Source organism: Rhinolophus hipposideros (genome assembly GCF_964194185.1).
Source record: "Rhinolophus hipposideros genome assembly, chromosome: 16".
Classification (NCBI taxonomy): Eukaryota; Metazoa; Chordata; class Mammalia; order Chiroptera; family Rhinolophidae; genus Rhinolophus; species Rhinolophus hipposideros.
In genome coordinates, this window is record NC_138062.1 from 59,693,588 (window position 1) to 59,716,377 (window position 22,790).

The window sequence follows — 22,790 nt, forward strand, 5'->3', positions numbered from 1 at the left end:
AGTGACCCATGTGGGGATCGAACCGGCCACCTTGGTGTTATCAGCACCACGCTATAACCAACTGAGCTAACTGGCCAACCCTACAATTCTTTTTAACCTTTTAAACCGTAATTACTTTTGCACTAACCTAATAGATACAGGTATCTCCACGAGGTGTGTTTTATTTTCATTAATCATACAGATAATTTTCTACACTCTCCCAGGGTAAACCAGAGAAGTTGGCAGTCCATGTTGTGTGGTGAGGGGACCCCTCAGAAACCCGCAGACTGAGTGAAGTGCATGGTGGTGTTTGTTATAACTAAAGGAGCAGACATATGAGTATGAAACGCTTGTCCCAGAGACTGGCACATGTGTGTTGAGTAGGTATTAAGATACTTTTATTCTCTTGTATGAATGATGTAGATAAATGGTTTCCTGTTATATTATTAATTACCTAGTGCTGTGTAACAAATCACCCCAAAGTAGTCACTTAAAACAACACACATGTAGTGTCTCACCATGTCTGTGGTGCAGGAGTCTGGGTGTTGCTTTAGCTGGGACCTCTGCTCAGGGTCTCTCACTGGTGGCAGTCAGGGTGGCAGCCGGGGTGGGGGTCCCATCAGAAAGCTCAATGGGGTTGCCACGCTCAGCTTGTATGGCTCTGGCACGATTCAGTTCCTCTAGGGCCTTTGTTCTCAGCTGCTGGCTGGAGGCCGCGCAGACCTCGCCAACCTGGCTCTGGCTCCCTCACAGCGTGCAGGCTGAGCTGATAGCTGAGTCTGTTAGCCGAGCCAAAGTCACACTCTTCTATTTCGAAATGGCAGAAGTGACACCCTCTCTGGCTGAGCACATTCCAGGGGAGGACAAAGGCGTTAGACAAAGGCATGATCACCAGGAGTCAGGGTCACAGAGGCCAGGCAGACCAGAAACAAAGTTTGTTTCTGTGCCTTTTGTTTGGGGTTAAAGGAGCGCTTCTCACAGAGCACCAATTGTGTGCTGTAGGATTTGCATTCATGGTTTGCTCTCTCGCAGCTGAGAACATGGAGCCAGGGGACTTCAAAACACGCAGCCAGCAGGTGCCATCACCAGCACTCAGCACACGTCTTCCTGACCCCACAGTGCCACATGGCACTGTCACTTTTGCCCAGCGACTCTTGCTATATAATTAGTGTAGAATGCTCTTTTTCTTCCTCAGGAGAAACCAGTGTGTATCAGCCACCCTGTAGGAAATTCTCATAGTGCTGATTCTGCGTATCTGTTACGTGCTGGGGCCCCGGGGGCCACAACCATTGTGATATCTAAGATTTCCTTGTCTCTTGTGCCAAGAAGCAAACTCCCTCTGTACAGAGCACATGATTTGAATGTATTTATATTCGTCGGGAATGACAGGCCGTGAGAGTGTAATCAATCGTAGGTCTCAGGTGTGTGTCGAAACCTGCCCAGGGGCCCCTGGCTTTGAGATTGACAGGTTAAAGCCACATGACATCCCACCTGCACAGCCCACGAGCCCTTGTGCCCCCAAGTTCTCTGTGAGCACCCCTTTGCCCCTGAGATTGATAACAGGGTCCTGCCCGAAAAGGCATTTGCCCTCCAAGAGGGGACAGCGGCTCATGAGCTCTTGTGTCCAGACAGGCCCAGAATCGCAAATAGAAACTTCAGGAAGCTGTAATGCAGTGCGGTCCACCCTACAGAGGCTGCTGGGCAACATACGGGGACATCCGTGGTTGTCACTACTTGGGGTGCTCCTGGTATTGAGTGGGTGGGGCCCGGGATGCTGCTGAGCCCCCATAGTGCCCAGGGCAGCCCCCCACAGAGAGTGACCTGAGCTCCATGTCAGCGGTGGGGGGACTCCCAAATTCTAGAGGGAGGACGGCAGCGTTTGCACACAGTAGGCCTCTGCAGATATGTGTCAGTTGTACAAACCCTTTGACAAAGTTCTGGAAGCTCAGATCTAGAGAAATGGGTTGTGACGTGCTGGCTTCCTGCCCAGGTGTGCCAGCACTGGTTCCGCCGCTTCTTACTGGGGGTAGGTTCTGACGGTCCAGAGCAATCAAGTCCTCCACGCCTATCTCGGCTTCTCAGGAATCCCCCAGCACCCGTAACAGCGTTTTATGGCCCTGTTTCTGGCAGTAGCAAGGATCCAGCCACCTGTTCCCACCTGCTGTCCACCACTTGGAGCCATTAGGCTGACAAGCTGACAAATCTGTCACACCCTCTCTGAATTATGAGGAAAACAAAGCCACCAGGAAATTAACGGAGAAAACCCTGGAGCAGTCCTGGTTTCAGATCGTGGTTTCTGTGTTCCTTGTTCAAGGTGACAGATGACACAGCTGAAGTCTGCAGCTGAGAATGGGGCTGCCTTTCAGGGCTGGCTCCAGGCTGAGCCTGTGCTGACCGTGCCCTGTACCCGGCCCATAGAAACGCAGTGGGGTTCCCAGGTGTCAGGTCCAGCCGGGCGCCAGTTGGGAACGGGCCCGACCTCACCCACCTCTGGGGTCAGCCCGGTCTCCCCCAGGTCCTCCGACAGCGCAGGCTGTCCCTTAGCACAATCTCAGGAATTACTGAATTCCTCCTGGGGGTGGGTTCAGTGAGAGCTGTTGGAACGGCCCGGGCGAGCAGAACACGTGAGATTCCTGCCGTCGGGGATCTCGTCCAGCCAGGGAGACTCAACTTTCAACCAGAACATGCTGACTGGCATGGGGTCTCTTCAGGAGGCCGTGACAGTGTCCTGAGCTTACATAGTGTGATGGTTGCACACCCTTGTGAAAGTCCTAAAAGCCCCTGAATTGGATCCGTTAAAGAAGTGAATTTTCTAGTATGTGAATTATATCTATCTCAATTTAAAAAGAGAAAGAAGGCTGTGGACAAGGTGGGGCCCGAGGCGGTCGGAAGCACTGCCCACGACAGGAGTGAGTGGGAGCGTCTGGGAGGCGTCTTTGACCGCCACCTTGTAAGTGACGCTGGTCTCTGCTCGTGGCTTATGCTCCCTCACGGCACCCGCTGCTTTCCACCTGCAGTGTTCATTGCTTGGTTCTGAGGTCCGCCTACCCTGCCTAGAGGGCAGTCCCTGAGGGCAAGGTCTGTGTGTGGGGTTTGCAGGCACCCAAGCACCAGGGCTCTGCTGTCACCATCTTCAAATTTGCACAAATTTTGAACCAGGGGTCCCACCATTTCATTTTGCCGGCAGCTTTGTAAATTCTGTGGCAGGTCCTGCGGAGAGTCCCACCTCCTCCTCATTCCCCTGCGTGTCCTTCCAGGGCCTTGGGATACGTCCTGAGGGGAAAGTGAAAGCCCAGTGTTAGTCCAGGGGCAGAGCTGGTGAAGGTCATGGGGACAGCCTGGTGCCAGCTGGTGTGGCGCAGCTGCCGTCTGCTGGCCCCGGGCTCAGCGCTGCAGGGCTGTGTTCTGTCCACACCGCTGCCTGCTCCGGCCCACGCTGGTCTGGGCTGCGTGCAGCCAGAGTTGGGGTGGGGGGGTCTGTGGTGGTCACCTCACTGCTCAAGTCCAAGTTCAAGGGCTCAAGGACAGCAGCTAGTATAGCTAGTGTTACAGGGCTGGGGACGGGGAGACTTGCAGGTGGCGGATGTGAGGGCAGGGAGTGAAAAATCATCTTTAAAATGATGCATAAGCCCCCATGGTCACAGCAACATGACTCAACCGCCAAAGCCGGGAACCGCCCAGGTGTCCATCAGAGGTGATGGACACAGCGTGGCCCGTCCACACTCGGGAGTGCCACCCGGCCGTGAAAAGGAGGGAGGCGCGACACTCGCCACATGGATGGACATGAACACACGGTGCTCATGAGAGAGGCCAGACACACAGGCCACACAGTGTGTGATTCCACTTATGGGAAACGTCCAGAACAGGCGCGTCCACAGACACTCCCCAGATGGGGGTAACTGCTGATGGGGATGGGGTTTCCTTTGGGGGTGGTGAAATACCCTACAATGGGTGGGGATAATGATCACACAACTTTGTGAATACACTAAGAACCACTGAGTGGAGTGCTTCAAAATAGGTGAGTGTGTGGCATGAGAGTTACGGCTCTAGAAGATTGTCTAAAAGAAATGATGCCTCGTTTATCAGTGGCTGTTTCCTGGTTTGACAACCTCCCTTAGTTGTATAAGGAGCCGCCATCTGGAGAACTAGGTGATAGGTGCCTGGGACCCCCCTTTACTAATTTTGTAACTTCTTGTGAGTCTTTAATTGATTCAAAAATAAACATTTGAAGGATCATACTCACAGATCCTGCAAGGCTGGGGCAAGTCTTGGCCTCCAGGCCCATGGGCATGCTGCTCCAGGCCTTTCGTCGCTCTTCCCTGCTGTCCACTGCTGCCCATCCTGGTCGTCCAGGGTGCCCCTCTCGTCCCAGTGCCGCAGCAACGCCTTCCCTAAGTGGCTGCCGAGAAAAGCAAATCCCTGCAAATCCCTGCGGGTGACATTCTAGCAGCTCCAGGATCCCAGAGAGCTCGGGTGTTCCCGGGGCGACGGCGCCACCTGCAGGCGATGGTGGGGATCTCGGTTCTCTTGGCCTTTCACTGACTAGGAATTAGCCTGAACTCAGAGAACGGAACCAGCTCTTAACACTTTTTATTGAGTTATGTTGTTAAATACACTTTTTTATTTCAGAATAGTCTCAGATTTTCAGAAGAGTTTCAGAGGTGTTACAGCGAGTTCCCATCTACCCATCCCACATTTTCCCAGTGGTTGCCTCTTCCATAATCACAGTACATTTGTGACAACCAAGAGACAGACATGGGGACATTCCTGTGAACTTAGCTCCGCTCTTCTCCTGGATTTAAGTAGTTTCCCCTCTTTCTGCCCCAGGACTCCATTCAAGATCCCACTGTACATTTGGTCCTCATGTCTCCTTAGGCCAACCCGGGTGAGTTGGTCACCCTGGGCCAGGGGGTGACTCAGTCTCCGCCTCTGCCGCCCAGGGGACCATGAGGTTCAAAGGATGCCAGTGAGCATCTTTTATAAACTCTAAAAGGTCCTATAAACATCCTAGCGTCTCATTCAATTGAGTTTTGGAAAATGTGGAAACTTTATCAGGGATAACATCATCAGTCTCCAATTGCCTTCTTAAATCTGCCCTCTCTGCATCTTGAAGCACCCTACTTGTGCTCTCCCCAGTGTCTGGCAGAGTAACCAAAAGGCACAGCTCCCCTGACGACTTGTCCCCTTGTCCAGTTGTGAGTGCGGGACTTCCATGCGGACGCCCTCAGGAACACCCACATTTCTAGCCACGTGACGCTCAACTGAAGTGTTATATTTTTCTTCCAGGGAGCGGACGTTTGGTTGCTGGAACCTCGGCGTTGAAGACGGCCAGGCCTCACGCACAGGTCAGTGTCACAGTGGTTTTCTCTTTTCTACATTCACGCAAGTGTTACGCTGGCCATTCTGGGCCCGGGTGAGAGTTAAGAGGCTGGTTTGCCGTCGAGGCAGTGGTCCTCACAAGGCACGCCTGTACCTTCCCAGCCTTGCTCGTTTCCAGGGGCTTGTCCTGTCTGCCAAGAGTGCCCGGGAGCAACAGGGGCTGTCTTCTGCTCTTTGGCGCCGGTCGTCACAAAGCAGGGGTCGTGGACTGGTCCTGGGTACCCCAGGACGGCATCTGGAGAGAGTGTGCACAACTGTGCCACCTGCTTTTCGCTGTGTTGGCTTCGTCCTAGAGAGGCTTAATTAGGGAGCCCCTGCACCCCATTCCCCATTTGCGTAGAGGGGGACCATCCTTAACCATTGTCAGGAGCAGGGCTAAGTCCCTGGATGTGACCTGAAATCCGTCGCCCGCCCTGCAGACACCACAGTGGCCTCAGGAAGGTTGGTTTTTAACAAGGTAGGAGCAGAGCTAAGGCTGCGGTCTGGTCTCTTAGCTCCTGTGTGTTTGTTTACCTCTGGTCTTATTCCCCGAAGGCTTCCGAGCGGCTTTTGTAATGTGGGGAGAGAAAACAACAGGCACTGAGTTAGAGGCAGGTGCTGTGGCCGCCGCCGCCCGGGACTCACTGTAACCGCTGTGCTTCGCTGCCTGGCCCGCAGGCCCCACAGCTTCGCCTTCTTTTTCCTTCCACGTTTTGCTGCCCTCGCGGAGTTTTGTCTTTGATGAGATTTTTAGAATAAACCCCCAGTTTCTACAAAAATTCTGATGGAATTTTTATTAAGGTTGTGTTTCATTTATCAATAAATTTGAGAAATATCTGCTATCTTTATAATGTTGGCTGTTCCCATTCAGTGTGTGTGTGTGTGTGTGTGTGTGTGTGTGTGTGTGTGTGTACGGAAAAAATGTTGGAAAAGAAGGCAGCCTCCAAAGCAACCATTGAATGATTCCATTTAGGTGACGTTTCTAGAAAAAGCAGACCTCTAGGGACAGGAGGGTGACTTGTGGTTGCCAGGAGCTGGGGTGGGAAGGGGTGAGTGTGACCGCACCAGGAATGCGATGGGGTGAAGCAAATGGTCCAACACTGCGTGATGAGGATAGTCGTACAATTGGGTGAACTTATTAGAACATCTTTGAGTTGTGCGCTCTTGCCAGTGAATCTTACAAAAGGTAAAGTGCACTTCAGTAAGGTTAAAAGTACAGGTATTTTAGCTAAGCTCGCAAGAGGACCGCCCTAAGGCTGAGGTTGGAACCCTGGGGTCTATCAGACTCCTCTGTTCAGCCTAGGTCCAGAGCAGATTTTCTTTTCCTTTTTTTTTTTTAATTTATTGGGGTGACATTTGTTAGTAAAATCACATAGATTTCAGGTGTACAATTCTGTATTACATCATCTATAAATCCCATTGTGTGTTCTGGAGAACCCAGAGTCAGTTCTCCTTCCATCACCATATATTTGATCCCCCTTACCCTCATCTCCCTCCCCCACCCCCTTTACCCTCTAATAACCACTAAACTATTGTCTGTGTCTATGAGTTTTTGTTTCTCATTTGTTTGTCTTGTTCTTTTGTTATTTTTGGTTCATATATCACATATCAGTGAAATCATAGGGTTCTCTGCTTTTTCTGTCTGACTTATTTTGCTTAGCATTATACTCTCCAAATCCATCCATGTTGTCACAAATGTTCCTATATCATCTTTTCTTCCCGCCGAATAGTATTCCATTGTGTATATGTACCACAACTTCTTTATCCATTCATCTATCGAAGGACACTTTGGTTCTTTCAGAGAAGATTTAATGGGTTAACTCTCTTCACAAAGTCGCCAGGCAGAGGCCCGCTGGGGAGCCGCGCATACAAGTGGCCGGTGGACCTGCCCCGGCTGCGAGGCCTGAGGAGGGCGAGCCCTGCTCATCCGTTCTCTTCAACGTCAGTGTCAGACTGACTTCCTGTAAAAAGAAAGTGGAGGTGCGGGCAAGTACAGAGAAGGCAAAGTCACCAAAACCCCGCCAGCGGTGACCATTGCAGACATCTGGTGAGCATTCAGCTGTCTCTCTGAGTTACATTCACACGCCTGAATTTAGACGAGTAGGTTTCCACTTTAATGAGCTCATTTTGCTTGATGGGCACCTTTCTTGTCAATAAACCTAGGTTTCCATCATCTTTCCTGATATTGGCTTAACATTATAGACGAATTATAACTTATTTCTTTAAAATAATTTTATAATTGAGTTGACTGATCTATTGGTGGGCTTTTGTGTGTATTTTTCTTTTCCTCTCTCTGACTCTCTCTCTCTTTGTTGCTGCGCTCTGGGATGCATGCCCTTGTGCAAACTGTGTGGCCTTGGTTGGTTATTGTAAGTTCCTATATTTAGGTGTGGGGGGGGGCGTATTTAAATCAGGGTGTTCTCACTCCCAGGGCCTCTGTCCCTCCCCTCCCAACACAGTCTTCCCATTTCTGGCAATCCGACCAGCCGGGACTGTGGCATGGCTGCGTCCCCTGGGTTACCCGTGACTTCAGCATTTCCTCTTGGGAGCTTCTGCTGGGAAAGGCCTGGCCATGTTCTTCGCTTGCCTTTTCTCTCATGGACTTGCTTGAACTCCTCGGACACATTTATTCAGTTTTCTATATTTCTCCATTGGATGCTGTCCATTGCAACTGTTTTTCTGAGCGCATCTTTCCACTTGGCGGGTGGTGGTTCTGCCAGAGGGAATTGTAAACATTTCACAGACACCAATGTTGTCCTTTGTGTTTTGGGAGATATTCTTCAACTTCAAGATGATAAAAACACAATTCATCTGCACTGTATTCGGATTGTATATTTTGCACTGACATCCTTGAGCCATGTGAAATTCAGCTGTGCTGGTGGGTCTCACCTGGAGCGATCCTGCCCCCAGGGGACACTGGGCCATGTCTGGGGACATCTGTGGTAGTCACACTGGGGGGACTCCTGGCAATGAGTGGGTGGGGCCACTCAACACCCCACAGTGCCCAGGACACCCCCACAGAGACTGACCCAGCAGTGCTGCGGAGGACCTCCCCGTCTGGCCTCAGCTCTAAGGGACTCGTCTGTCTTTATTACAGACCCAAACTGTGTCATCACCGCAGAGGAAAAATGGCCGTTTAATTACATTTCCATACGTGCTACCGAGAATGTTTCTAGGGAGGATGATTTGGGAAAATCACCCGGAGACAGAATATTCCAGCAGTCTGAGCTCATATGGAGCTTGAGTTTCACTCTAACATGTCAGTGGGGCACCCCAGTAGCTGAAAATTCCAAATGCATTTTCTTTGGCTTTAATCCCTTTACATACAACGGGGGATGGATTCTGCCCCCAGGGGACATTGGGCGATGTCTGGAGACATCTGTGGTTGTCACAGCTGGGGGTGCTCCTGGCATGGAGGGGGTGGGGGCAGGGAGGCTGCTCAGCCCCCCAGTGCCCAGAACGGCCCCCCACAGTTAGTGACCGGCCCCAATGTCTGCAGTGCCGTGGGGGGACCCTGTGGAAGGAGACAATTATTTGCTGAACCACACGCTGTGGGTGGGGCATTTCCTGATTATTTTTAAAAATTGAATATTAGTCACTCGTTGAGCCCACCGTTTGCCAGAGCAGTGTTAGTCGTCTTCCTGGGTTCTCGAATTCAGTTCCCGCATGGTGCTGGGAGCCACGCTAGAGAACATCTTCATCAGGCAGAGGAGCAGATTAAGGGTCTGAGACGAACAGGAATGGTCAGGGTCTCCCATTGCTGAGCGGCCCTGTCTCTGCAAAGCAGGTGTGTCGCTGAGTGAGGGTCACGGTCGCTGGTCCTGGAGGCAGAACCAGCGCTCCTGTCTGCTCCTCTGAATTTCTGCAGATTCCTGGGGCTGATGGGGTTTCCTTCAGGGGTTTCAGACTGGGTGACATTGGCCAGAGGGCTGCTGTTCCCGCTGGTGGCCACTAGGAGGCAGAGAAGGTCCTTTCACCAGAGTCTCAGCCAGCTGGTGCTGGAGATGAAGGTGGGTGTAGGTGGGCTTCACAGATATCTTCAGCCAGCCCCTCACCCTTCTTGGAGCCCTGTAATCACCCTGTCTCCATTCTCTGGGACATTTTGATTCAGCACCAAGAGTCCTATGGTCACCCTATCCAGATGGCGCCTGCCTGACAGACCTGGAGCCTCTGCTGGTTGGGACCAGTATTTGCCAGCCCTCTCCTTCTGCTGGTTTTAGGAGGGAGGCGGAAAGCACGGCTGTTCAGCCTTGGGAGTTTGGGGGGGCTGCATCCCCCCCAAACCCACCCTGTACCCGGGCAAACCCAGTGGCTAGAGCGGAGGAGGCTGCAGCAGGGACGCAAAAGACGAGGTCGGGGGGCTCTCCTGCCCCTCAAAGACTGGCTCTCGTAGCGGCTGGGGGTCTGGCCACGTGAGGCCTCCCGCAGCCCCTCCTTTGGGACTCTCATAAATGACACCAGCCCTCAGAAGCCCTCTTGGGCGTATGGAATCTGCCCGGTGTCCCCTTCAGGCACAGTCACCTGGGTAGTTGGGCTTGGCCTGGCCTGGCCTGTGGTGATCCCCAGGGGTTTCATTCATTCACTGAGCAAGGACGTCCACCTGTCCACTGGGCCAGGCTCTGGGGAAACGGCCATGACCAGGACCGCCAAAGGCCCCGACTCGCACAGAGCTGATGTGCTAGCGACAATTGTGGACCCACCGTGGGGGGTCCTCAGACATGGCCCAGTGTCCCCTGGCGTAGGGTCACGGGGTGAGACCCCTGCCTTACTGGTTCCTCTTAAACAGTGGATGTGGTTAAGTTTCCAGATGTGGGTGCAACTTTCCATTGTCTTTGAAGCTCCAGGGAGTGGGCCGGGACCACAGCTGGCAGGTTCCTGCCTCTGGAATGGCAGCGAGAGCCCCTCCCCCATGGCAGCGTACAGGGCTGGGCCTTCACCAGGACGCCGTGGGTCGCCGTGCCCTGAGTGCACTGCCCTCTCAGGTTGGGGTCATCTGGCTAGAGGTCCGGACCACTGTGGTGCTAGCTTTCCTTTAGGAGGTGACATCAGCATTGAGTGGCATGCCCTGTCCGGAGCTGTGCTTTCCAAAGTGGTAGTAGCCACTAGCTACAGGGGCTGTTTAGTACCTAGAAGGGGGCCACGAAGGGAAATGATTATATTTTGCATGTTTTGGTCTAAATTAGTGATTCTTAATTGAGAGCGATCCTGCCCCCAGGGGACACTAGGCCATGTGTGGGGACATCTGTGGTCGTCATGAGTGGAGGTGCTCCTGCCGTTGAGGGAGTGGGGCCAGGGGTGCTGCTCCGCCCCCCACAGTGCCCAGGACGGCCCCCCACAGAGAGTGACCTGGCCCCATATCTGCAGCGCCGTGGGGAGACGCTGCCTGAGGACCAGCGTTTCTGCAGCCATCTTAGTCACTGCGTACAGCACCGAACTGCCTGACCTCCAAACAGCAGAGCGTGTTTTTCTGATCCTCCTGTTCTCTGGGAGTTTTTGAACATTTCTGCTGAGAGCACTGCCAGAACTTTTATCTCGAGGGAGCAGCCCTTTGTGGAGAGCAAACTCCAGCCCCGGTGTGTGAAGCAGAGTGCTCGTCTTCCCCAGTTGGTTACGCTTTCCATCTGGCCTAGGTGTGTTGAAATGCACATTATTATCAGCTCTTTCCATGGACATGTTGTTGTCCTGAAAGGACTGCCAAGATACACTCATACAGTCAAAACGTAGCTCATGGACGGTCACGGCGGCCGCCACGGCCGCCACTGCCTTCCCAACAGAAAACGTATACAGTATGAATGTAATTAGGGGGCTCCCTGCATAACCCCCAGCGTAACCCCCAGCGTCCCAAACCCTCTCCCTGCAGCCTGTGGCCTACGATTTTGGAGACCAGGCCACATGATGCTTCCCAAGGGAGTGGGCCTGGCTCAGACACAAGCATGACCCCCAACAGCAGCGTCTCACCTGGGGTGACTGTCCCCGGGGGACACTGGGCCATGTCTGGGACATCTGTGGTTGTCATGTTGGGGGGGTGCTTCTGGCATCGGCAGGGCGGGGCCGAGGGTGCTGCTCAGACCCCACAGTGCCCAGGACAGCCCTCCCCCAGGGAATGACCCAGCCTCAAGGTCAGCAGTGCTGAGGGGAGACCCTGCTCCACGAGATTCTTGCCTCACAGGGTGACTCAAGACCACTCTCGTCATTCTCTACTTCTTGTTGTCCCCATCCAGGCCCCAGTAAATAGGCCACACTCTTCCAGACCCCGTGGGCTAAGCTGTCAGCTATTCCTCTCACAGGTTGGTTACCACTACCACCCGCTTTTACTGGTTTGAAAGTGAACATCGAGGCCCAGAGAAGGTCATGTCCAAGGTCACTGAAGAGGGGATCCACCAGTGGGGCAGCCCGCTGGCAACAAAGGCACACACACCCACGGACCACATCCAGGCATGTGCTCGTTGCTAGGCAACCACTTGAACAGTCAGCCTCCCTCAGGATGGGATGATGTACCCCTGCAGTCATCGTGGAGTCAGCAGACTGAACACACACATCGGTGACAGTCCCGTGTGACAAGCAGGCAGGGGCAGATGGGGAAGCCATGATGCGGTAGGGGAGGGGCTCATTTGGGGTGGGCAGTAGGGGTCCCCACGTCACCCTCGGGCTCATCCCAGCCCTGCACTGCAGCGACCTGGTTCCCTCTGAGCTGTCGGGCACCGAGGACGTGGGCCTCAGCTCCTCATCCCCCTTCCCACGTCATTCTTTCTTTTTTTTTTTTTTTGTAATTGGGGAATATTGGGGAACAGTGTGTTTCTCCAGGGCCCATCAGCTCCAAGTCGTTGTCCTTCAATCTAGTTGTGGAGGGCGCAGCTCAGCTCCAAGTCCAGTCGCCGTTTTCAATCTTTAGTTGCAGGGGGCACAGCCCACCATCCCATGCGGGAATCGAACCGGCAACCTTGTTGTTGAGAATTCGTGCTCTAACCAACTGAGCCAACTGAGCCATGAACCATATGGCCGCCCCACCGGAAGCTCAGCAGCAGCTCATTGTCTTCAATCTAGTTGTGGAGGGCGCAGCTCACTGGCCCATGTGGGAACTGAACCGGCAACCCTGTTGTTCAGAGCTCGCGCTCTAACCAACTGAGCCATCCATCCGCCCCTCCCGCTTCATTCTTATAGTCATCAAATACCTGTGTACCTGGAGAGGGCCCAGGTGGGGTGTGCTCAGGATTCGGGGGGTTTGAGGGACTGGGGATTCCTGAGCTGCTGTCAGCCCAGTGGAAGCCTGAGCTGGTGGGTCAGATGCCGGGCCTGCGGGAACCTGGTGTGCTGGGAGCTTGTCTCTCATTGCCGTAGCCCGAATTACCAATCATCTCTAATTACTGTTGGTGTCCCCCCCAAATTCAAATGTTGAAAGCTATCGCCCAGTGTGATGCTAATTGGAGGTGGGTCCTTTGGGGGGTGTGATTGTGATTTATAATACATACATATTTTGGTCTTCACCCACGGTCCCTGGTTCACAGCCCCCAGAATGCTTGGAATTAATGGAGGGACGGGAGCGTCCCTCGAATGTGACTAACATGAAAGTGCTCTGCCCTGCCTCTCACACAGAGTGGATTCGCTAGCGGTTGCTATGTAACAGTCACCATAACCATAGCAGCTAAAACCACGCCTGCCCATTAGCTCCCAGTTCTGCAGGTCAGAAGTGTGGACACAGCATGCCTGAGCCTCCGCTCAGGGTCTCAGTGGGCTTGGCCAGGGCTGAGTTCTCAGGTGAGGCTCGGCTGGGAAAAGACCCACCTCCAGGTTCATTCAGGTTGTCTGCAGATACCGGCGAGGCACGGCCTGGCTCTGTGCTCTGTGGGTGGATCTCAGGTCCTGTCCTGGCCACATGGTCTCCTCCAGAGGCCCCCTTATACGTCCAGTCTCTCACTTCACAAAGGGACGCGCCTCTTTGAGAGGCTCACCTGATGAGGCCAGGCCCACCCAGACCAATTCCCCCTTTGATTCACTCAAGGTCAATTGATTTGGGACTTTAATTACATCCTCCAAACCCCTTCTTCTGTACAAAATACCCCAATCAGGGGTATCTTATCGTGTTCACAGGTCCTGTTCACACTCGGGGGGTTCATCTACAGGGCATGTTCACCAGGGGGCAGGGATGTGGGGTCTCTCAGGATCCTGCTGGCCCTATGGGGGAAAGGAGGCATAGTCGCTCGAGACAGCCAGCCCTGAGTCTCTACCGGGGCCGAGTAGTGGCATCTCCACCTTCCTTCTGCCTTCGCCCCTCCCTGCAAGGAATATTGCTGAGACTCTGTGGAGAGGTCTGGAGTGGGGGAGAAAAGAGGTGTTTAGAGAATGTAGGCATGCTTTAGCCCAGGTACACCTAAACGTACCCGTGTCTTCACCTAATTAAAAAAACAAACAAAAAACCTTCAGTTTGAAATAATTACAAAGGAAATTGCAAGAATTGTGCAGAGCGGTCCCACGCACCCTTCCCCAGCTTCCCCCGATGGAGGCGCATCCTAACTAGCTCAGACCCTGAAATCGGCACGGGGGCTGAGCGTGCGCGGAGGTCCCCACGGTCCTCACAGGTGCAGACCAGCCTTCGCTGGAGTTGGCAGCGTGCAGGACCAGCTCGCGTCTGGAGAGTGGAGAGAGCATTTCTTACTCGTGTGTGAATGTACTAACGCGCTGAGCTGTTAAAACTAAAACTGGCTGAAGTGCTAAGTTTTATGTTATGTGCTTTTTACCCAATTAATAAAAAGAGAGACAGGGAGAAACAGACAGTGGCAGACCCTCTCTTCTGGCCTTAAGAAAGCAAACAGCCACACTGTGAACTGCCTATGGAGGAGGCCATGGGGCCTCGAGGAGCTGAGAGAGACCCTACCCCACAGTGAGCAAGAAAATGAGGACCCCAGTCCTACAGCTGCTGGCACATGGATTCTGCCCACCACTCAAAAGAGCTTGGAAGGGACCCTAAGTTCCAGATGGGAACTCAGCCCAACCAGTCCCTTGATTTCAGGCTTCAGAGACCCTGAGCAGAGAATCCAGTTCAGTTGTGCCCTGATTCCTGACATAGAAGCAGTGAGCCGGCAAATGGGTATTGTTTTAAACCTCTAAGTTTGTGACAACTTGTTACTCAGTAGTAGCTGACTGATACACCTCCTGTGTTGGCTTCTCACACATTTATTCTAAAACACACCACAACCATGCAAATTAGAGCTGATTATATCATAAGTCACAGATGAGAAAACAGTAGCAGAGAGAGGCTCACTTGCCTAGGGCCACATAATAACTGTTTCATTATATTCAGATTAGCTGGGTTGTCACCCGAGCCAGACCGTAAGCTCCCTAAGGCCAGGGAGCTTGTCCACCCACCTGCCAGACGTTTGGCAAGTGAGTGAGACAATGAAAGAATCCTCACCTGACCCCTTGAACAGAGATGAGCCTATGACCAGGACCGCTGCCATGCCAGGGACAGTGGATGCAACCTCAAGGACATAGTTGTCATACCTTGAAAGGAGCAGCCATCACATGGAGCTTCCCTGGCGAGTCACCGTGGACCTGAGGTCTGAGTTCATGAGGTTCCTGGGACGTGACATGCTGTTCCCTGGCCCCTAACATCCCACTGATTCAGAGCCCTGCTGGGACTGGACACCAGCTCCCGGAGCCACAAGTCCCGAAAAGCCCAGGCATGGGAGGGACAGACAGCCAGGTCCGGGCAAGGGTTTATGGCACTCGAGCTGCCAGCGGTGGGTATTCTTGACAGGAGCTGGGGCTGCAGGTGTGAAGATTGGCACATAGAGTAGGAGGAAAGAGAGGCGGCTTCGGGGCCTTGGGACCACAGCGGCACGCACCAGTGCCCCGGGCAAACCATTACTGGTCTCCTGCATCGTGGTGCCAGGTAGAGTGAGCTGGGAGCCTCGGCACTGGGGACACGGGCCATGTTATTCTCTGTGGGGGCCGTCTTGGGTGCTATGCAGTGCTCAGGAGCATTCCTAGGCTAGCTACTCAATGCCAGGAGCACCTTCAGCTGTGACCACCACAGATGTCTCCAGATGGCACCCAGTGCGCCTGGGAGCAGGACCCCCCCTAATTGAGACCCTGGCTGAGTGAACTGATGGTGCGAATGTTGCCTGAAAGTGAGAGCAGGTACTCACCCCGGGGGCGGCGGTGGGGGGTCTGTCCGGGGCCTCAGCAGTGCCCTGGAGCTAATGAGGGTGGGCAGACCCTCCAGAGGGTGGGAGCTGTGTGTGCACAGGAGCAGAAGTTGGGAGAAGGAACGAGGAAGCCACAGGCAGAGATGGTGCTTTATCCTGAGGGCAGTAGGGAGCCATAGAGGGTTACAGCCCCACCCCTGACAACAATCAATTGACCTTGTTTTGCAGACTAGGCAACTGAAGCGCCCAGAGGCTGAGGGTGTCCCAGTCGCCCCCAGCGGTGGTGGGCACAGGCACCAGCGGGCCTTGGCTGTTTCCACAGTGCCACTGGCCAGGCTGGTGTAGGAGCGCGTGTGGGCACTGGAGCCAGGCCCAGAAGGGAGCGCCCACCTTGGCACCTCCCAGCTCTGAGACTCTTGCTCAGGCTGGCACCTACTCCTATCCTCAGTTTCCCTTTGATAAAATTGGGGTGATAGCCACCCCTGACATCCAGGGTTGCTGCAAGGACTGGATGACATCATCCATTCTGCAGGCCATGCCCCCACGCCCATCCCTTCTCACCCTGCCTTACCGGTCCTTCCCGAAGGCAGTGAAAGTCTTCCGGCTTCTCTAGTACCCATGGAAACACCAGGACTGAGAGAGTGACGCAGGCCCCAGGTTGGTGGTGAGCCCTGGACCCTGCCCCCTGGCCCAGAGCCAAGCCCCCGTGAGTGACCAGCAGGAATCCATGCTCTGCAGCCCGGCCCTGCGTCCACCAGGAAGGACGGCAGCAGGCGTGGGCTCTGTGTCCTGAGCCGACCTTGTTTTCCTGTCCTCAGGAACAGCCCAGCCCTTGGAGTGGACCTCTGCAAGCTCAGTAAACACCGGGAGATGGGGGGCGGGGGCCAGGTTTCCCCGCCCCCGGGAATTATCAGGAAAGGGTAGCCAATCGGTTCCCTTCCCTGAACACTCAGACTTGCTCAGCCACCTCCTGGGTGAGCCTGGTAGGGATGCCAGCTAGGGACAGTCACCTGCGTCACGAGGCACCAGGGCTGCCATGTTTACCCACAGGCCCTGCTGCTCCACACAGGAAAAACAAGGAGCTTTCGGAGCATCTTAATTTTTTTTTCCTGTCGTGGTAAAATGCACTTTAGTTTCTTAACCGTTTTAAGAGCACAGCTCAGTGGCATTGAACGCATGCACACCATTGTGTAGCCATCTCCACCATTTCCAGAACTTTCCGTCTCCCCAAACTGACACTCTGTCCCCATTAAGCACTAACTCCCCTCGCCTCCCCCAGCCCCTGCCCCCACCAACTACTCTCTGTCTCTATGAATCTGCCTCCTCTGGGGATGTCCTGTGAGTGGGATCACACAGTGTTTGTCCTTCTGTGCCTGGCTGATGTCACTGAGCATCATGTCCTCGGTCCGTCCACGCTGCAGCGGGTGTCAGAGCCCCCCTTTTTCATGGCTGAGGAACACTGCAGTGTGTGGATGGACCACACTGTGTTTCTCCATCATCCGTCCATAGACATTCGGGTTGTTTCCACTCTTTGGCTGTTGTGAATAATACTGTTATTAACATAGGTATACAATTATCTGAGACCCTGGTTTTAGTTCTTTCAGGAATGAAACACCTTTGTGCTCTGGCTGGTTACCCTGAGCCCAGCCTTCAGGACACCTGTCCACGCCCCGGACACGGGGGTGGGGGGGGTGGGGGGGGGCTGTGTAATCAGGGACCTGGGCCACGAGGCAGCTGCTTCTTCGTCCACTCTCACTTGGGCCCACACACCTTTAGGGGAAAAAATACCTCTGCCCTGGTATGAAAATTCACAGGTGCAGATGGTATAGAGTGAGAATGATGTTCCGAATAAGGTCCCGGTATGTGTCTGCTGAGGCCGCCACAGCAAAGCGCCACACACTGGGCAGCTTCCGCAGGAGACATGTGGTCCCCCGGTGCTGGAGGCTGGAGTCCCAGGTCACGGTGCTGGCAGGGCTGGGTCCCTCTGAGGCCGCTCTCCTTGGCGTGTGGACGCCGTCTACTCCCTGTGTCCCTGTCCCTCTGTGAGTGTCTGTGTCCTGATCTCCTCTGAGAAGGACACCAGTCAGATTGGATCAGGGCCCCCCCCAGTGACCTCACGTTACCTTGATCTCCCCTGTAAAGACCCCGTCTCCAAACACAGTCGCATCCTGAGGGCCTGAGGCTCAGGACTTCCACCTTGTGAATTTGGTTGTGGGGGGACACAATTCAGTTCATATGAGTCACCTTCTGAGGTTCTGTGTGGACATTAATTTGGGGGGTACTCTATTTGGGGGGAGGTGGGTTGAACTTGTCCTTAGTAAGGGACCAGTGAGAGTGTGCAGGAGGGAAGGGGGGGTCAGCCTGGAGGGTGCCCCTGCAGCCAGTAAAAGCACCACGGATGGGACCCTGTTTGTACAAGCGCCATGTGAGTCATTTAGCTGAGATGTAATCTCTGACCTTCAGAAAGGTCACTGCCGGGGGAGGGGAGGAGTCTTTTATAAATGAAAGTAGAAACTCAGGCTGGGGGAGGTTATCCAAGGTCACAGAGCAGCCTTGAGTGGATGCAGCATTTCCGCCCCACGAATGGGTTCTGTGCACGAGGCCAGCCACCCAGCCAGGGGTGCTGATGGGGTCTCCCAGTGTGGCTGGCGCCCGGATCGCTGAAGCCCACCGGCAGCCAGCACATTTCCCTGAAGTCTTCCCTTTACCATTAACTGCTTTAAAATGGTGCCTTTTTGCCTGAGATCTTTCTAATTTGCTTTGCCCCTTCTTTTATATTGTGTTGATCTTGTGGCCTGAGCGACCCAGTGAGATGACAGGTTTCCTAGAGGTGGGCCCTGCTCTGGGCTGTAGTGGGGGTGGGGTGCGGGCTGGACTGTCTGTGGTGGGGATTGCAAGGCAGAGCAGTGAGACCTAGTGGCAGAGAGATGAAACCAGGTGTGCCCTGCCGCCAAAGCACAGGCGTGTCCGCTCCTTTAATTCTTCAAGTCAAAAAAAATTTTTTCTTAATAACAGCTTTATTGAGATACAATTCACACATCATACAATTCATCATTTAAAGTGTACATTTCAGTGGGTTTTAGTATATTTAAATAGTTGTACAACCATTGCTCGAATTCCAGAACATTCCATCATCCCAAAAAGATATCCTGTCCTCATTAGCTGTCACTCCCTATCTCCCTCCCCCAGCCCCTGGCAACCACTACTAATCCAGGGATGATTCTGCCCCCAGGGGACACTGGGCAATATCTGGGGACATCTGTAGTTGTCCTGGCATTGAGTGGGCGGGGCCAGGGATGCTGCTGAGCCCCCCCCACAGGGCCCAGGGCGCCCCACAGAGAACGCTGTGGCCCCAATGTCCGCAGTGCGGGGGGGGGGGGGGGGACCCTGCGCTATCTGGAAGAACATCGGGCAGATTCCTGCTCACGCTGGACACCTGGGTGTAAAGCAGGGCGTGGACTCAGGTGTGGCCCTCCTCACTCAGTGCCCTGTTCCTGGCCTCTGCCGGCTCAGCCTGAGCTTCCCCAACAGTTGTGTCCACATGGGGCTCAGAGGCAGGCCTCAGAAAGTCCCCATCTGTAGCCAAGGGACCCGCTGCAGAATCTTCAGAACCTGGCGCCAAACGAGAACGTGGGCCCTTTTCAGAAATTACCGGGAAATCCTAGACCGCGAGCAGGACTTGCAACCAGGGACGAGCTCTCACTGCAGGGCCCTGGGCACCTGCATGCGAGTGAACAGGGCAGCCCTGTCCGCTCTGCTGGTGAGGCCAGAGAGGGGAGGGCTCTGGCAAGACGCTGGGCCTCAGGCCCAGGACCATCTCGCCCTCTGCAGGGCCAGGCCACCCAGGCCAGGCTGCATCCCCATGAGCGCCCGCGTGGGTCATCCTGCGGCAAGGCCGAGCGGCTGTCCTTGGCGCCTGTCTGTGTTGACTTCTCTGGCCTGTCTGCTAACCTGCGATGGCTGCAGCGATGGGGACATGCACTTTGCCTGGTGCCTGACAGAAGCTGGGCCCTCCCCTCACCTCTCCCTGCCTGCCTCAGGCCTGCAGCTTCTTCCCGCTTCCCAATCGTATTCCTGACCTGCGGACAGATGGAGTGCACACACAGACGCTGGGGTCACCTGGTTTGTACTGTCTGACCATTGAGAATTTATTCTGGTGTCTCCTGTGAACCTAAGAACATAACTCAGTTTATTCCCAAATAATTAGCACAGGACCCCGCTCAGCACTGCGCACACTGGGGCAGGGTCATCTCTGGGGGGCGTCCTGCACTCTGGGGGGCGCTGAGCAGCATCCCTGGCCCTACCCTCTTTGCCAGGAGCACCCTCCATCATGACAGCCGCTGATGTCCCCAGACATCGCTCAGTGTCCCCTGGGTGCAGTCATCCCAGGTGAGAGCCCCCTCCAGTGCAGGCTTGTTGAGAAAGAGGAGACAGAGACAGCGCTGCCCAGCCCTGCCTTCCTGTGCAGCTGGCGCTGCTCCCTGCACCTGCTGGGAGCAGCATGGGGTCCGGCAGAGCGGCCTGTAGTGTAGGAGCACCACCCAGGCCCCTCTGCAGGAGGGCCCAGAACTGCGCTTTCCAGGGACTGCGCCACAGAGATGTTCGCCTCTGTGCCGAGAGCTCCCACACAGCAGCCCAGGAAGCCGGGACCTCACACGGGACCCCTGCCATCATGGGGCACTGGCTGAGGGTCTAAGCAGCTGCTTCTGAAGTCATTTCTGTTATTGGAGCAAGGCAGGGGGTCTCATTCGGGGTGACCCTGCTTCCTGGGGACACTGGGCCATGTCTGGGGACATCTGTGGTCGTCATGACTGGGGGTGCTCCTGGCATCGAGTGGAGGGGCCAGCAATGCTGCTCAACTTCCCACAGTGCCCAGGACGGCCCCCCAGAGAGAGAACAGCCCCAATGTCAGCAGTGCCCAAGGGGTTCCCGCCTTAACCGCACAGCATGTCGGGGGCAGGGAGTGGGTGTTGGGGAAACTCCGCCTTGGCGTCTTGCTTTGTGGCAGTGCAACCCCAACTCCCCACTCTCCCTCACCCTCCCAAGCTGAGGCAGCCCCCAGAGGTGCCCGTGGGCTGCCGTGGCCTCTCACGCAGTGGGACACATGGTTCCTGCTCGAATGTGTGGATCGTTCCCACCTCCTGAGGAGCCCTGGGGGTGGGCCCCGGGGACGTGTGCCACCCTGTAGGTGTCACTCTGCCTGCAGCTGTCAGCCAGCTCCACAGTCACTTTCGGAGCTCCTAGCGATGTCTTTCGAGAATCCACAAGCCTCAGGCTCCGGGTTTACTGGTCCTGACCAGGTCCCCCTGCCCCCAGCACTGCTGACACTGGGGCTGGGTCATCTCCGTGGGGGGCCATCTGGGCACTGTGGGGGGCTGAGCAACCCCCAGCCCCCACCCACTCGATGCCAGCAGCACCGTCAGTGTGACAACCACAGATGTCCCCAGACATTGCTCAGTGCCCCAGCTTGAGAAGGATCTAGGGCAGAGTCCCAGACCTCGAAGACGAAGCCAACCTCCAGGAGCTGGGGTGTCACACTGGGCTGACCCAGCCTGGCTAGGGACAGGAGGCATCTGTGAGAAGTGACATTCCAGCTGAGATCATCCTTGTAGGATGTCCGCATAGGAGGGGCCCACGTCCACGGAGAGAGACGGTTAGCGGCCCATCACACCATTTTAACTTCCTTTAAAGTCAGCCGACAAAAAATGAATACTATATTAATGAATATAGAATCATGAGTCCAGCCTGGTTTATAACCACCTTTACACCGATGCAGTTGTGAAGCGTAGTTTTCGGCATTGCTGTGGGGGGGGAGGCTGGGCCGCAGGCCGGCTCAAGTCCCCACGTGGTCCTGCAGCAAGGTCAAGCCAGAAGGGAAAGGTCATGCTCACAGGCCATGAAAACCAGCCAGAAACAGCTGTGTGGTGACAGGCTACCCTCCTGGCTGGTGACGGGTGACAGGCTACCCTCCTGTGCTCCTTTGAACTAGCAAACGCCCTCCTCTAGGACCGCCCCTCGCCTGGCCTGCCTCCCGCTCCCACTGCTGCTTCCAGGCCACGCTGGTGGGGGTCCTCCAGTCCGCGTTCCTGTCCTCCTGCGTACCCCCCAGCACGGGTTTGGCCTCACCCAGCCCTGAATGGAGGCTCCTCACAGAGGGGAGGAGAGGGACCCCTTCTGTCGGTGCCGCCGGCATCAGTAGCCTGGAAGGTTTCTACTTAACAAGGAGGGACATTGGCTCCAATAACAAGTATAATTACCTATGGCCAGTGTCTCTAACCTGGGACAATTCCCAGGGCGCTGTCTGGGGCCACCTGTGGCTGTCACACTCGGGGTGCCCATGGCATCGAGCGGGTGGGGCCCGGGATGCTGCTCACAGGCCGCAGTGTCCAGGACGGTCCCCCACAGAGTGACCCGGCCCCGATGTCAGCGGTGCTGAGGGGACAGACCCTGTGCTAATTATTTGGAAAACCATTGAATTTGATCCCTGCTTACACTAGACACCAGAATTAGCCCCCCAGGGTAAGCGGTGTAAATCAGCGTGTCCCCAGCGTCTGTGAGTCACCCCCTCCCACTCAGGCTGTGGATTAAATGTGTGCAGCCTCCTGGGACCTGTCAGGTGTGTATGGAACGTAGACTCCTGGGATCAGCAAAGCCCCTGGGCCAGGGGTCTCACCCTAATAAATACAGGTTTTACACGCCCTTCCTCACGGGGCCACAGTCCCCAGGAGGGCCAGCACCCCCCTTTGCACCGTTCACGGCAACACCCCGACACACCTGACACGCTGCTGGGCCCAGGCCATGCGGCCCTTCCAGCAGCAGCCAGCAGGCGGCAGCACAGCCCTCCTGCTGGGGGCCCTTCCTGGCTCCAAGTTCCAGCATCCCAGAAACGCCGCAGTCTAGACACCCGCCGGCGGGATTCCTCTCTCCTTAAGTCAGTCTGCGTGGAGACATTCGTGATCCTCATTCTCGGTCATTATCCCCACTGTTCATGTTCGAGGCTGTCTCGCCTGAGTGGCTTTGTAAGGATCTGGGTGGGGGCAGCCAGGACACAGCACCCTGGGGGGAGCCCTGCTTCTCGGAAAGTGGGCGAGGAAAGGGGACCCACCCTCCAGCTAGTACAGATGAGCCTGAACCGCCACCACAGCCAGGGAGGTCTCAGGCCAGCATGACCAGCTTAGCCAGTCCATGGCCTTTCTCCCAGCTGGCCCTCGGCCCGGCCCCAGCTGCCTCCTCTGGGTCTGGCCTTGAATCCTTCCCTTTGCTGCTTTTTGGGAACTGAGAGTCTCAGGTTGAATGCTCAGAAGACAG

The 22,790-nt window shown here is 55.1% G+C and overlaps 1 protein-coding gene across 2 annotated transcripts in view; it reads left to right on the forward strand.

Moving 5' to 3' along the window:
• Positions 1-22,790, forward strand: part of GNG7 (G protein subunit gamma 7) — a 114,220-nt gene that overhangs the window by 30,062 nt on the left and 61,368 nt on the right. The window contains exons 2-3 of one of the 2 annotated variants that reach the window (XM_081076509.1): positions 5,266-5,324; positions 7,172-7,384. The gene's annotated coding sequence lies outside the window, so the exon portion shown is untranslated. The remainder of the gene's footprint in view (positions 1-5,265; positions 5,325-7,171; positions 7,385-22,790) is intronic. The other variant, XM_081076508.1, reaches the window with a different exon arrangement.